This window comes from Armigeres subalbatus, chromosome 2 (assembly GCF_024139115.2).
Source record: "Armigeres subalbatus isolate Guangzhou_Male chromosome 2, GZ_Asu_2, whole genome shotgun sequence".
NCBI classification, from domain to species: Eukaryota; Metazoa; Arthropoda; class Insecta; order Diptera; family Culicidae; genus Armigeres; species Armigeres subalbatus.
Genome location: NC_085140.1, coordinates 438,292,230 through 438,305,853, shown reverse-complemented (window position 1 = coordinate 438,305,853; position 13,624 = coordinate 438,292,230). Strand labels below are relative to the sequence as shown.

Sequence of the window (13,624 nt, the reverse complement as noted above, 5' to 3'; positions counted from 1 at the left end):
AGACGACCTTACTGTTGAGGTCGAAATACGTATCTGTCAAGGTACAATTAAGTGGTGGAATTACATGGGATTGTACAAACTCGTCTTATGACAAATTAACTTCAACACATTTATTCTCAATTACTTTAGATCCATAATTTTATTTATTTAATGTTCACCCGAAACTAAAGCCGCGCCATATGCGCAAAATCCGCGCAGTCGTAACAATCCTGCACTACATACTCCCCAAATTTATTATTATGCAATTAATTAACATGTTGATAGTAATTCCCAATATATTAGCAATATATTATTCGTATAATTTGACAAATTCTTTAGTTTTTTTCCTAAATTCATGCCACAAATTTTTACGTACTTCTTGACAACTAACAGGATTAGCCAAAACTTGGCATCTACATTGTGGAAGAAACAAAAACTAATCTTATTGGATTACTCATATGAGCAAAAATTCCTCACTCGTGAGTGAGCAAAACCACGTTTGCTCACTTGTGAGTACTCACAGGTCGTGAGTAACTCACGCGTGAGTACTCACAGGAAAAATGAGAAATGAGTGAGGAATTTTTACTCATATGAGTGAGTTTCTCAACACTGCTCGCAGCTTAGTGTCCATTAAAGCACACAGTTATCATCGGCGAGGTTTCTAAGCTAAGTTACCATTTTTGCATTCGTATATCGATGATAGTTTTATACCCAGAGGAACCATTTTTTTCCTAGACAGGACCGAAAATCCACCCTCATCAAGGTCTTGCTTTGTAGCCGCGCATCTTACAGCACAACTAAGGAGGGCCCCAGTTCACTTCATATATGATGTTTATATTTATGTTACTAACAATTGCCGGAGTGTAAAGTGAAAAGTGATATACGACGTGAAGTGAAAAGTAAAAAACTGAAGAATGAAATAAGAAGTCAAATGTAAGAAATGAGAAGTGATTGATTGATTGATTCATCTTTATTTGATAGATTTTCAGCCCTAGGCTGGCCATCTCTTCAAATGAAAAGTGAGAAATAAAAAGTAAAAAGTGTACAGTGATAAGTGAGAAGTAAAAAGTGAGAAGTAGAAAAAAAACGTGATAAGTCAGAATTCCTTCCTTCTTCCTTATTTCTTCATAATTCATTCATTTCTTATTCCTTTCTTTTTTCGCTTTATTTCCTCCTTTGTTCATTTTCCTTCTTTCTTCTTCCTTCTTTCTTCTTCCTTTTTCCTTCTTCCTTATTCCTTATTCCCTATTCCTTCATATCTCTTTTTTCTTCCTTTTTCCTTCTACGTTTTTCCTTCTTTCTTCATTCCTCTCTCTTTTTAATTTTAACTTCTTCCTTCTTCTCTGTTCCCTCTACGCTCTTCTGTCCTCTTTTTTCAATCTACCTTTTTTTCTTCCTTTCTTTTTCCTTATTTCTCCTTTCTTTTTTCTTCTTCCTTCATCTTTTTTCCAATTTCCTTCTTCCATCTTCTTTTTTATTCTTTTATCTTCCGTTTGCCTTCTTCCGTCTTCGTTCACCCTGTTCTTTCATCTTCTCTATTCTCCCTTCTTCCTTCTTTCTTCCTTCTTTATTCTTCTTTCTTCTTCCTTTGCTTTTTTATTTATACCTTTTTTTCCTCCCCTTTCTGTCTCACATATCTATTTTCATCTCTCACTTCTTATTTTTATTAGGGGAACTGTACCGAATTTGGCCATGTTCCTAATTTGGCCAATTTTGCGAATAACTCAAAAAATAAAGCAATTTGCAAGAGTTTTATTAGTTCCAACAAGAGATATATCCCTCACGCTTCAACGCTGCTTTCAACTGATCGAATATTTTGGAAAAATATGTATTTTTCAATGTTGGCCAAATTAGGCACTAAGTTGGCCAAAACCGGTGCACTTCCCCTACTCACTAATCTCTTCTTACTTCGTATTTACCATTTCTCACTTATCGCATATCACTTTGCACGACTCATTTCTCACTTCTCACAACTCACTACTCGCTACAAACATCTCACTACTTAGAAAATATTTCAAGAAGAATTCAAAATTTTTCATTGATATTTGTTTCATAAAAAATTAAAAACTTTCCACAAAATATCTATTCTATAGAGATCAATAAAAAAGTAAGAAAAATTCAATAAAAATAAGGAAAAAGTATTAATCTATACATATTTATTGATTATATTTTCCATGAACATTGAACACTTCTAAAAAATGAGTCATCTATGGAAAACATGTTTAGTTTTATGTTTAAATATTTTTCCATGGAAATTTGGTGTTTATTGATTTTTTGTGAAAAGCTTTTAATTTTTCGCGAAAAAAAAATTAATTTATGAAAAATTTTGTAATTGTTTATTGCCATTATTTATTATTATCTAGATGGAAAATTCTTCTTATAATGGCTTTTTTTACTTAAAAAAAGTTCAGCAGCCTTGCGAGCACATTCATTTGTAGCAACTACCAAAAGGCATGATAATCAAATATGTTTCATATGCTAGTTAATCATTATATTCAATAATTTTTGAAAAGAAACAAAAATGGGTTAACGTTTATTATTACTAGTTTAAATAATAAATAATTCAGGAGAAAACAAATTAATAGAGAGCTCAGAGCAACTGATCTTTGGGCCACACTTCAGACCGATGATGGTTCACAGAAAGAACAACACTGACCTGTCCTGATAGATCGTGACTCATAGTTTGGAGAAAACTCGACCCATCCAACGATACCATTTCAATATATGTACCACCTATACCACTATTTATAACATTCCTAAACTCTTCATTCTATTTCACTTCTATTTCACTTCCTTGTACATTTTTATCCTAGATTGGAGGAAAATTACAATCTATTTTTTTTTCAAGTTCTGAGCATATTCTTCAAATTACATCAAAGTGTCCTAAAGAAATGGTACTAGAGTCAACATTCACAACCAATAATGATCTATGGCTATCTAAAGCTCCCTTCTTTCTTTTGCATTGCCTTACAACTTGAACTAGAAACAATTCAACCACCATGAAGGGATGCATATTAATTTCTTGCTCTTAAAACCTGACGATTCTTGAATTAAGTAGTGCTGCCCCAGTGCCGCGGAGAGTCACGATGACGCACCTTTTCCCATCGAGAGCACGAGAATGAGCGGTGTTACGAGTGAGAAACATCATGCAGTACAAGTAGGTACTTACTAACATCAGTATGATAGTCCTCTGTACTTGGAGAGCACTTCGTGGGCGCACTTCGGTAATAAAACATTACCGCTGATCAATATTCTATGCTAGTCTAGAGGTAACGGTGTCCAGAATCGGTCGTGTCGGTTTTTTTTTCTACGCCGCCAAAGCAAAAACCACCTACAACGATATTCGTTGAGTGTACTCAGTGTTTTTGTCGTTTTCCTTGTAATCGTCCTTCCCTGAAATTAACACATCTCGTCGCGCAAAAAAAACGTTAATAATTTCTACTTAAGGAAGTAGACTGAGTGCTCTAAATAGGAATAATTTATCGACCAGCTGATTTGGATGTGGGTGCTTCTTTAATATGTTTTCTTCAACCAAATGTACAACTATTGAGTCTAATAGTGAAAGGCGTAGTTGAGTGCTTCCATCCGATTGGCAATTATTGTCTTCAGTCATCAACCAGTGCTAGCATGTAATACAGAATTGATCGGATTCAGTGCTTTTCCAAAGCTCCCATTTAAAATGTTCACGGGGATGTTGTGCAATGTTTTGAAACGCGAAGGCAATTTCACGGGGTAGGGCGAAGAACAAGACCGAGAGCGTCAATAAATCGAGATTGTAAAGTGCAATATCAGCCAACTTCTTGGCGCGGTAGACCGGGGCCAACGATGATGGTTTAAGAATATAGTGAACCCCGTGAAACTTGATTGGAGTGAAGTGTGTCTTGCATGTGAAATTACTAACATGAAATGGTATGCACAAGCTACTATACTGGTTTCCACTGGTGAGAGTGGTTTGGTCGCCGAATGTTCTTGAAGCAACATGGATTAAGAAGTTTGAAAAAATGTCTCACGCAGAGACCAACAGCTAATTCAAATTATGAACAATGAATTAAGGAGAATCTGATAAATGCTTTCAGATAGTGCTGGTAGTAGTGCAAACGATTACTATTGTTTCAATACGGCAAAATTGAACACTAGCCACGAAAGTCCGTCATCGTGTCGTTCGTGATTCGAACGAACTGGAGTATTCGTCCGAATTCTTCTCACAATTATGCACGCCATCAATCGTTGCATTTATCAGTTTTTCGAACTTACTAGGAAAACTGTTCTCTTCCATGATATTCCAATGTTTTACTTACGTTGCCTATGTTTTTGTATGCCGCCTTGATATCAATAAACAGGGGATGCCTTCCCGATCAAGAATGCATAACAAAATTATAACAAGGGGAGTTATTTATTTCAGAAAAATAATGTAACAAAATGTGTTATAAAATTGGCTGGTTAGTTGTTAAAATAACAAAAATTATATCAAAATTCCCTCTAGCCGTAACATAATTATATCAGAGGTTGTTACCTTCATTTCAACATTATAACAACCGTTGATATGATTATGAGGTACAAAAATCTGCTTTCATGGTAATTGCCTACATCACGTATAAAAATGTGGTACGCTACAATGCCGGATTCCCATCCATAATGTAGGCAATTAACTTTGTACTAGCTATTAACATCGAACATTGATTCAAGTTATACTGGAGGTGTTTACCTCCGCTTTTTTCCAATATCAAAAAATATAGGCAATTATTTTGTGTAAATATACATAACTAATGTTGTTATAATTTTAATATGAAATAAAACTGGCCGAAGACACATTTTTATCGAATTATCTAATTATAACACACGTTGTTTTAAATAACAACCATTGTTAGAATTGAGTTATAATTTTGTTATGTATTCCTGATCGGGTTGGGGCCTAGTATTCACGACAATTTTTTCGAACTTGTAGAGTAAAGATCTGGTTCGTTGTCGAGCGGCCGTTGATGAAGCCGATTTGATATCTTCCTGTGAACTCATTCTCTTACAGATGAAGACAGCTAATCTAGAATAGTGGCCGCTAGGAAGATCTCACATTTCAAGAAAGACGATAATACCTGTAGATGGGGCATTGGACCCCTTTTTCAACTCCTCCGGTTACCTACTGTTCTGTTTCCCAAATTTTGCTTAGCAGCCTGTGCAGGCAAGTGACCAGCTTGTCCGAGCCCATCCTGTGAGTTCAACTCCAATGCCATCCCTACTAGCTGCTTTACTGTTCTTGAGCTGTTGGATGGCGTCCTTGACTTCCCTGAAAAGGGGAAGTTGATTGGTTCAGATTGGAAGTTAGTCTCCACCCCTGTCCTAACCGTCATTTCGTGTATGTACTATCAGCGCCATTCAAGTCTGATGAGTCCTTTGCTGGAAAGCGGGCGGCAGTGCGTCCTTGCCCTCCTGAATTCGTCTGCACTTCTCGTCGAATCAATCATTCCCTCGACTTCGCCCACATACCTGACGTTGTGCTCTTTTGCGTCGTTCATGGCTGCTCTAACTGTACTCAAGCTCACCTTCTTCCCACAACACTGCCTCGAGATGCTGTGCGTATGACAACCGACTGCTTCAGCCGCTCTAGATCGTACCCAGTCTTTACCGTTTATTGTTAATGCATGTTTTTGGCGCAATTTAACCATCACCAACCCGGTCAGCGTCGATGTTAGCGCTACGATTAGTCCTGACGATAATGACGAAGTGCCGTCCAAGAATTTGAACGTGATCGATTTGTGATTTTGCCTCCAGGTGTACCGATACGGAAGAGTGTACTGGAAGAAAGTGTTACAAATGACCATATTCTTGAAAGCGGTGAAATCAATTAGTCACATAGTTGTTTTCGGTCGTCAGCTGGTGTGCGCTAAACTTTTCAGTAGTCGGTTCTCCACCTGGCCAAACTGTGCATTTAAAGCTCCTGTGCGTACTTTTCATCATCAACGCTTTCGGAACGAAATTTGCTCACACTACACTTCAGATAAATGCTAATAACTTCGCCGAGTAAACTCTTCTGTATTACATTCAGCAAGTACTAAATGAGTATCATAGTTCTTCATCGTGAATGGTACCATCTAGCTCCAAATCACTGTTCTTAGATATTTCCCCATACATTTTTCAGTATAAACTGTCAATCAGTTTAGCATTGCCCAAACGCTGATCGATTGAGACATTCTGTCGGTTTTAAATTATTTAAAATTCTTCGTAATGCAAAAAAAAGCTCATTGTGAATCGAAAACCAACACTAGATTGTCTTCCAAGGATCTGTGGAGGAATAAAAAAACTGATGTTTTTACCTTTCTCGTTTTTATTTTTTACTAATTTTATTTGCTAATTATCTAAAACATGCATTCATCCATTTTTGCAAGTAAGTGGAAAAAATATCCAAACTTTTTTGCAATCTACTACAAATGACACGAAGGCTTCGCCCTTTGGCGGAAAGGCTCGTGTCATCTGCAAACAAAGATATTTGACACCCTGGTGGTTAATCAGGTAAGTCAGGCCCCAGTATGCTGCCTAGGGGAACACCAGCTCTTACAGGTTATCTATCAGATTTCGAATTCTGATAATTTACTTGCAGTAAGTGATCTGATAAATAATTTTGGATCAGTTTAATAATAGAACAGAGGAAAATTAAAATTCATCAATTTTACAATCAAGCCTTCATGCCAAACACTGTCAAATGCTTTCTCTGTATCATGAAGAGCAACTCCAGTCGAATATCCTTCAGATTTGTTGAGTCTAATTAAATTCGCAAATTTATCAAAAAGGATAAAGAGCTCTCAGGAAGTTTTTTGATAAGTATGCAGAAAATACCATCATCACCCAGGGCTTTCATATTCTCTAGTAATAGATCTCACTTCATCCAAACGAAGGGTCAAAAGCATTCTCTTGAATGAGAATGTGTTCGAAGCTCCGTGTAACCTGATCGTCAATTGGACTAGTGATACCTAGACTAAAATTATGGGCACTCTCATACTGCTCAGCAAGTTTTTAAGCCTTTTCGTCGTTTGTTAATAAAATTTTATTTCCTTCTTTAAGCGCTGGAATTGGCTTTTGAGGTTTTTTTTAAGAATTTTCGTCAATTTTCAAAAGGGTTTCGAACTGGTATTTGGTATGGGGTTGGTATTTCTCATAACAGCGAAACATTTTGCAAATCTCGCCTAATAACTTTCAAAGCAGGATCGCGAATTCTGATGGTATTGCCTTCGCCTCACATTTTTAAGACGGATCAGTAGCTGAAGATCATCGTCAATAATAATGGAGTTGGATTTAATTTTACATTTGGGAATTGCAGTGCCTCTGGCTTTGACATTTAAATTTGTCAAAGATACGAGAGCATTATCAATATCACTTTTTGTATTGAGAGGAATATCAACATCAAAATTCCTATCGATATACAATCTTCAAATAAAATATCACCATTGGAATTGCTTTGAGCATTATTCCATGAACAGTGTTTGAAAAATTTGGATTTGTCAATTTAAGATTTTCGAAAAAATAATTAGATCCTTTAAAACGAAGTTCAATAACAATTTTTTGAGTAAATTTGATACCAACCTGAACAGCTTCAGTTTTGGTATTTGCTTTGAACATTGCATCAATCATGTGATGGACTCTCAGCGCCCTTGGCGATGCCTTTTTGGGCGCCCTTTCTTGCTAAATAAAATAAAAAAAAATTAATTCCCAATGTTTCAGTAACCGAAAAGCTCTTGGAGCTCAAAAAGAGAGCTCTTTGCATATTTACCGGCCTTATAACTGGACACTGCCCGAATAGATATCATTTGAAAAATATTGGCCAGGTTCAGAATGTTATCTGTCGTTTCTTTAACATGGGACGTGGAACATACGAACTTCTGGGCTGCAGTTGTGATGCATTGTACCAGTGTAGATCTAAATTTCGAAATAGTGGCTTTATGAAACCAGGAGAAATTTCGACTGATAATCCTGGAGAGATAGTGGGTTTTATTATTTCGATTTTGCTAGACTGGAAAAAGACGCATCTTAGGTTGTTCACTTGGAAAATATTGATCAACCTACAAATTTGTCATTGATCGAAATAACGATAAGACCTAGTCGGATCAAGAAAATCACAAATCGATTCATACGGATCGGGTTAGGAAGCACTGGTGGACTTGGTTGGGTCAATAACATCCAACATTTCGAAGTGAAACTTAGTCGATTAGTTATTTTAACACGTTCTTGTTATAACTATATACCAGACCCAAGAGGATGTATCAAATTCAAATTATTACTATTCACCAAATATTTAACGACCTCGCTTTATTTATTTTTTCCCATATATGCACTCGTACAAGTTTCTGATTTATTTGAATCGGATAATCAATTGGATTAAATGCGGTCATACTGGTCATTTTTCGAACCTCAAATAAATAGTTTGTCTAAATAAATTTAGGAAATTTATCCATTTATTATTACAAAAGAACCTTCCGAAACCGGGTTTATTATGGTTGTAGTCTCCTAGGGGTAAAATGCGCGACTATAAATCAAGACCATGCTGAGATGAGGATGGCTGGGTTCGATTCCCGGTGCCGGTCTAGGCATTTTTCGGTTTGGAAATTGTCTCGACTTCCCTGGGCATAAAAGTATCATCGTGTTAGCCTCATGATATACGAATGCAAAAATGGTAACTTGGCTTAGAAACCTCGCAGTTAATAACTGTGGAAGTGCTGAATGAACACTAAGCAGCGAGGCGGCAATATCCCAGTAGGGGATGTAATATCAATAAGAAGAAAAATAAGTCTCCGAGGAAATTGCTTGAATCTAAACCCCTTCAAACTAGTGAATTTGAGAAAAACAATGGTTATACAGTCGACTCTCTACATCTCGATGTTGAAGGGACCATCGAGATAAGGAGAGATCGATGAATGGAAGCAAAATTGAGGTGTCTACTAGATTGAAAAAAGCTTGTTGCTATGAAAAACGACAACAAAACAAATGTCATTCCTTGTTGTTGATGTGTTTATTATTGTCCAAAGATAGTCTAGTAGCCTATTAATTTGAATATATCGACATAGGGAGAGCGAATCCTGAACAAAATATGATTAGAACACATCGAGATAGGGAGGTTATCGAGATGTAGAAAGCAAAACCGTACGTGGATTGAAGGGACCGTGAAAAACATCGACATAGGGAAAGATATCGAGATGTGGAACATCGAGATGTAGAGAGTTGACTGTAATCCTTCTAACTCTAACATTATTCAACGTTAGAGTTAGAAGGATTATCTGAAATCTTTAGTTTCCTTCTATATTGTCCGAGCTTTGGACAGCCTTAAAACCTTGTTTCATAGGAGGAAGCGGAGAATTAAAAGAATCTCCCTTTCTCTTGCTTTTGGTAATGCTTATTGCTAAGCGTGGAGACGTGACCTTCTGAGAGTTTTTTTTTCCAGAACGGTGTCCTTGCAGGATTACCACCGCTTGTCGAAAAAAAACTTCCCTCAGCAAAAAGAACAGCCAACCGCACAGTATAAGAGCACAATGCGGTCTGAATCATTGGTGGTGATAAGTCTGTCAACTCCTCTGTTTTTCAATTTAATTCAGAAGACATTAGTGATAATTTTGTTATTATTTTTTAAGAATGTTAGTGAACAACCTCCCTCGATGGATTCCTTTTACTTTGACCATAATAATGAATCGAATTTGTGCTTTGTACCATACACTGTAAACCTGGCTTTACTCATTAAAGAGTGAAAAACACTCATTATTTAATAACATATGAAACTGTCAAAATAATGGGTGCTTTAATTTTTCTGATAATGAGTGTTTTTTGCTCATTTCTAAGCTCCGAGAGACTACACATTAATGGGTGAAAAATTCCTTGGTCTTCCTCTATCAAAGATCGGAGATAAAAATTGAATAAGTAAAAGTAACGCGTAAGTATTTTTCTTTTAAAATCTTTATATCTTCTAACAGTTGTTTGTTTTTAGTAAACAGCTGCTGCTGAATAAACTGTTACGAATGAATCTACGCAGTCCTGGCCACAGTATTTTCGGAAGACGCCGAATAGCCGTTTTTTACCAACATCCGAAATCTGTGTTACGCACCATATCTGCCAGCACTTCGCAGTTTCGGAGATGGTGATACATCCTCAACAGTCAAAAGCTGGTATTGGCTTTGTTTGGCGTTCCTAGTTCTTTGCTTTGTGGTAAGAACATCTCCTTGGTTCACTTGCGTAACTAAATTAAAATCTTGTACTTCCGTCTTGCACCAACTATAGGAAGCAATTTCGCCTGTTGCATATGAGAACCACAATGGGCACCGCATCTCGCAAGATCGAGCCGTTCCGGGACAGGGCAACTGGGAATCTTCAACAGCTGCTGTCGGAAAGTAGGAGAAACTTCAAAAACGAGCCCGGAGACGAGAACATTGAATTTTAAGCACATATGGATAATGCTTCAAAAGGAAGAATAAACAAATGTAATCTATGTTTCCACCTTGTATGTTTATCTAATAAAGATTATATAGATGAGTATTATTTTGCTTTATATACCCCAGTATGAAACTGCATGCTTATTTTAGAATAAATTTCAAATTATCAAATGATTTCTTAGAGCAATAAGGCGTAAAATTCACCCATTACTGAGAAAAAAGTTTTTTGGATAATGAGTAAAAACTACACCTGAAACTGACGTACAGGTCGTATACTCATTAATGAGTAAACGATGTTTACTCTTTTAATGAGTTGAACTAGTTAACTTCATAATGGGTACTTTTTCACCCATTAAAGAGTACTTTGGTGGCACAGTGTATGAAATAGAATGCAATCGGACTTGATGGAATACCAGTTAGTTCCTCAAATCTTAAAATCCACTCATTATTAAACCTATCACTCATTTATTCAACTGTATTATTGTTACTATCGTATTTCCAAAGGAGTGAAAAAAAAAGTAAAATTTCACCTATCAAGAAAAAAAATGAACATTCTACAGAATCTGCGTCCTATCAGTGTACTTTCCGCTTTATCAAAGTTTTTCGAGTGCATAATTAAGAATCGGGTTATCGTCCCAAACATAGAAAAAATAAACCACATGACGTTCAATTGTACTTCGGATGTTTTGATGATTCGTCTTCAATCATCTCTCAAAAATCAATGAAGATCTGACCAGTCAACAGAGAATAGTTTGGTTTTGATCGCAGCTAAAACTAGTGCCTTGTATCTTAGTAGCTTCCAATCTAATAATATTTTGGAACCACTCCTAAAATTGAATAATTTATCCAAAATAATCGACAGTCACAACTCAAATTCTGCAAATTTTCAGAAACGACATTTTAAATTTTTGACTCAAAAATTATTTCGAATTTCACGGATCTTTCTGCATACGTTGCGAACTATTCAAACAAAATTTCGAAAGAAAAACTGAAATCTTGTCAATAGTTGACTGTGTTATCCTCTAAATGTTGGCAACTAATAGTTTTTTTTGTCGAAAACTACATCAAAAACTCAAAGGTGCAGCCAAAAGATATTTTAGTTACCAGATAAAGATTGTCGCTTCGGTTCCCTTTGTCCTGTTGTCCGAAACATGTGCGGTACCTAACTGGCAAATCGTATGTATTTTCCCTTCATTGACTTTTAGATCCCCGATCCCCTATCCTCGCCAGCCAAAGATGTTCCGGACAGCGACGACAGTGACAATGTTTATCTTGTAACTAAAATATCTTTTGTGCAGCCCAATCGAGTTGTACGCAAAGTATAGCGCGTAATTTGCGCTAACAGTTCCGCTCACCGATTCGTGACCCAGCTCGAAAAACGGACGGCTTAAGCGCCACCTCAAAGAGGACCGTCCGTCGCTTTTAAGATGCCCGGCGAAACCCAACCTCAGGGCGGGTTTTATTATGTGTCTGAGCTATAAGGGGACCATCTGTCGGGAATAAGGGAAAGATTCTGCCTCAAGGAACCCGAAGAAAAAACTGATGCTAACCGTCGTTCTACCAAAAACCCACAAAAACACCACTCACGAGTTATTCTCACCGGACAGACTTCTTCTCTTCCCAAATCGTATGACCGTCTAGGACACGTGAGTGCTGAGGCTGATTTACCGGGCAGCCCAACCTGGAGTACAACACTGAAAAAAAAACTACAATTAGAACGACGACGCGAAAAACATGAGAAATCCTTCGGACTACAATTATCGGTACATGGAAGCTTTACTTAACGGAAACGCATTTATTCAACGGAAACAAGACAGATATACATTTATTGCGGTTTCAATTACCCTAGGGTTTTATTCATATTCGTTCCTTCCTCACTCTCTACTCTTCTCTTCCTTCTTCCCTCTTTCTCTTCCTAGCTTCCTACTTGTGTGCGGTTTTCTATTTTCGGATCTAGCGATGGCTAGCCTAGGCTATCGTTTGTGATTATCGAGCTCGTGTGTGTGTGGAGATATGCATGCATGCTTGTTTTCTACTCACGGTACCGTAGTCCTTGCAGCTTCCCGGCCGGCAGGTGGTCCTATACCGACGAATGGTGGCCGGGGCGATGATAATGAACTGCGCTTAAGGGGATTCCAAGACGGACGGCTTCCGTGCTGGTGCTGCGAATCACGCCGACAACGGAGTATGGCGCTCGCATTCGACGCGGGGACGTCGATTTCGTGGACGGTTTCCACGGGTTGGGATTTACAAAAAAAAGCCTTTGCTCTGCCGGAGAATCGAACCTCCCTTCCGAGATCTCCCCCGATCCGGGACCCTTGACGATGAAGCGTGGGGTCGAGAGCGCGCTTGGCGAAAAGTTGCGGTGTGCCGAGCTGGCCTGGATATCGATAGAATCGATCCTAGACAAAAAGCCGTCGAACGGCTTTTCTACACACAATTCGCACACACAAAAAGTTGACCGCACGTCACCTTTGACCCTAATGATGAACTTTGGGCAAATTAAACACACCGCGACACTAAGTACATATAAGTACTAACTACTCGCACTCTCGCCTCTTCCACGGTTCAAGTCAAAGTGAACGAGTAGAAGTTCTTGAAGCCCTCAGAATAAGTGAGGACTTATTGCTTCGTGACCGGAAGTACGTGAAATCACCGAAGTAATTGCACGACTTGATCAAACGACGATTCTCATCAACCACGAATGTGAACCGATTAAAGCGCTATCTCTTTCGCTTTCCTTTTCGTCTGAATGACCTGTCTCGCTTAATTTATCTTTGGACTCTTATACTTTTTAAAAGAGAGCAATGCTCGGATTGACCCTCGGGTTTTATAGCGGAGTGGGAATGATTGCATACGCTTTAATTAATGAAGGCGACTTGAATGCAAGCTATGCGGATTTGAAGTAGTGCATTTTATTGGAAATGGTGACACTGAATATCTCAAACATAAATGACTATGGGATGCAAGTGAATTTATCAATGAACATAAATAATTACAAGTAGAAAATAAATTAACATTGAGAACAAAAATAATAAATAGAACGGAAATATTTATATTAGTTTATTATATTATATGTACAATTCCACGATTATATTCAATAAATCTAAAAATAATATTTACCAAATAGTGACCATGTTACAAAAGGTTATGCTGAACTACGTAGCACTCGCTGGTCGATGTCGCCAAAGATGCAGACTCACGAACAAATCTCCTTCTAACTCAGCATCTGCACCAATCGT

The 13,624-nt window shown here is 37.6% G+C and overlaps 1 protein-coding gene across 5 annotated transcripts in view; it reads left to right on the top strand.

The window, feature by feature from the left end:
• Positions 1-13,624, top strand: part of LOC134213640 (alpha-tocopherol transfer protein) — a 133,449-nt gene that overhangs the window by 77,164 nt on the left and 42,661 nt on the right. Inside the window, exon 1 of one of the 5 annotated variants that reach the window (XM_062692882.1) lies at positions 3,235-3,480. The exons of the other annotated variants lie outside the window; for them this stretch is intronic. The gene's annotated coding sequence lies outside the window, so the exon portion shown is untranslated. Of the gene's footprint in view, positions 1-3,234; positions 3,481-13,624 lie in introns of those variants that run through there. 5 annotated transcript variants of the gene reach the window in all.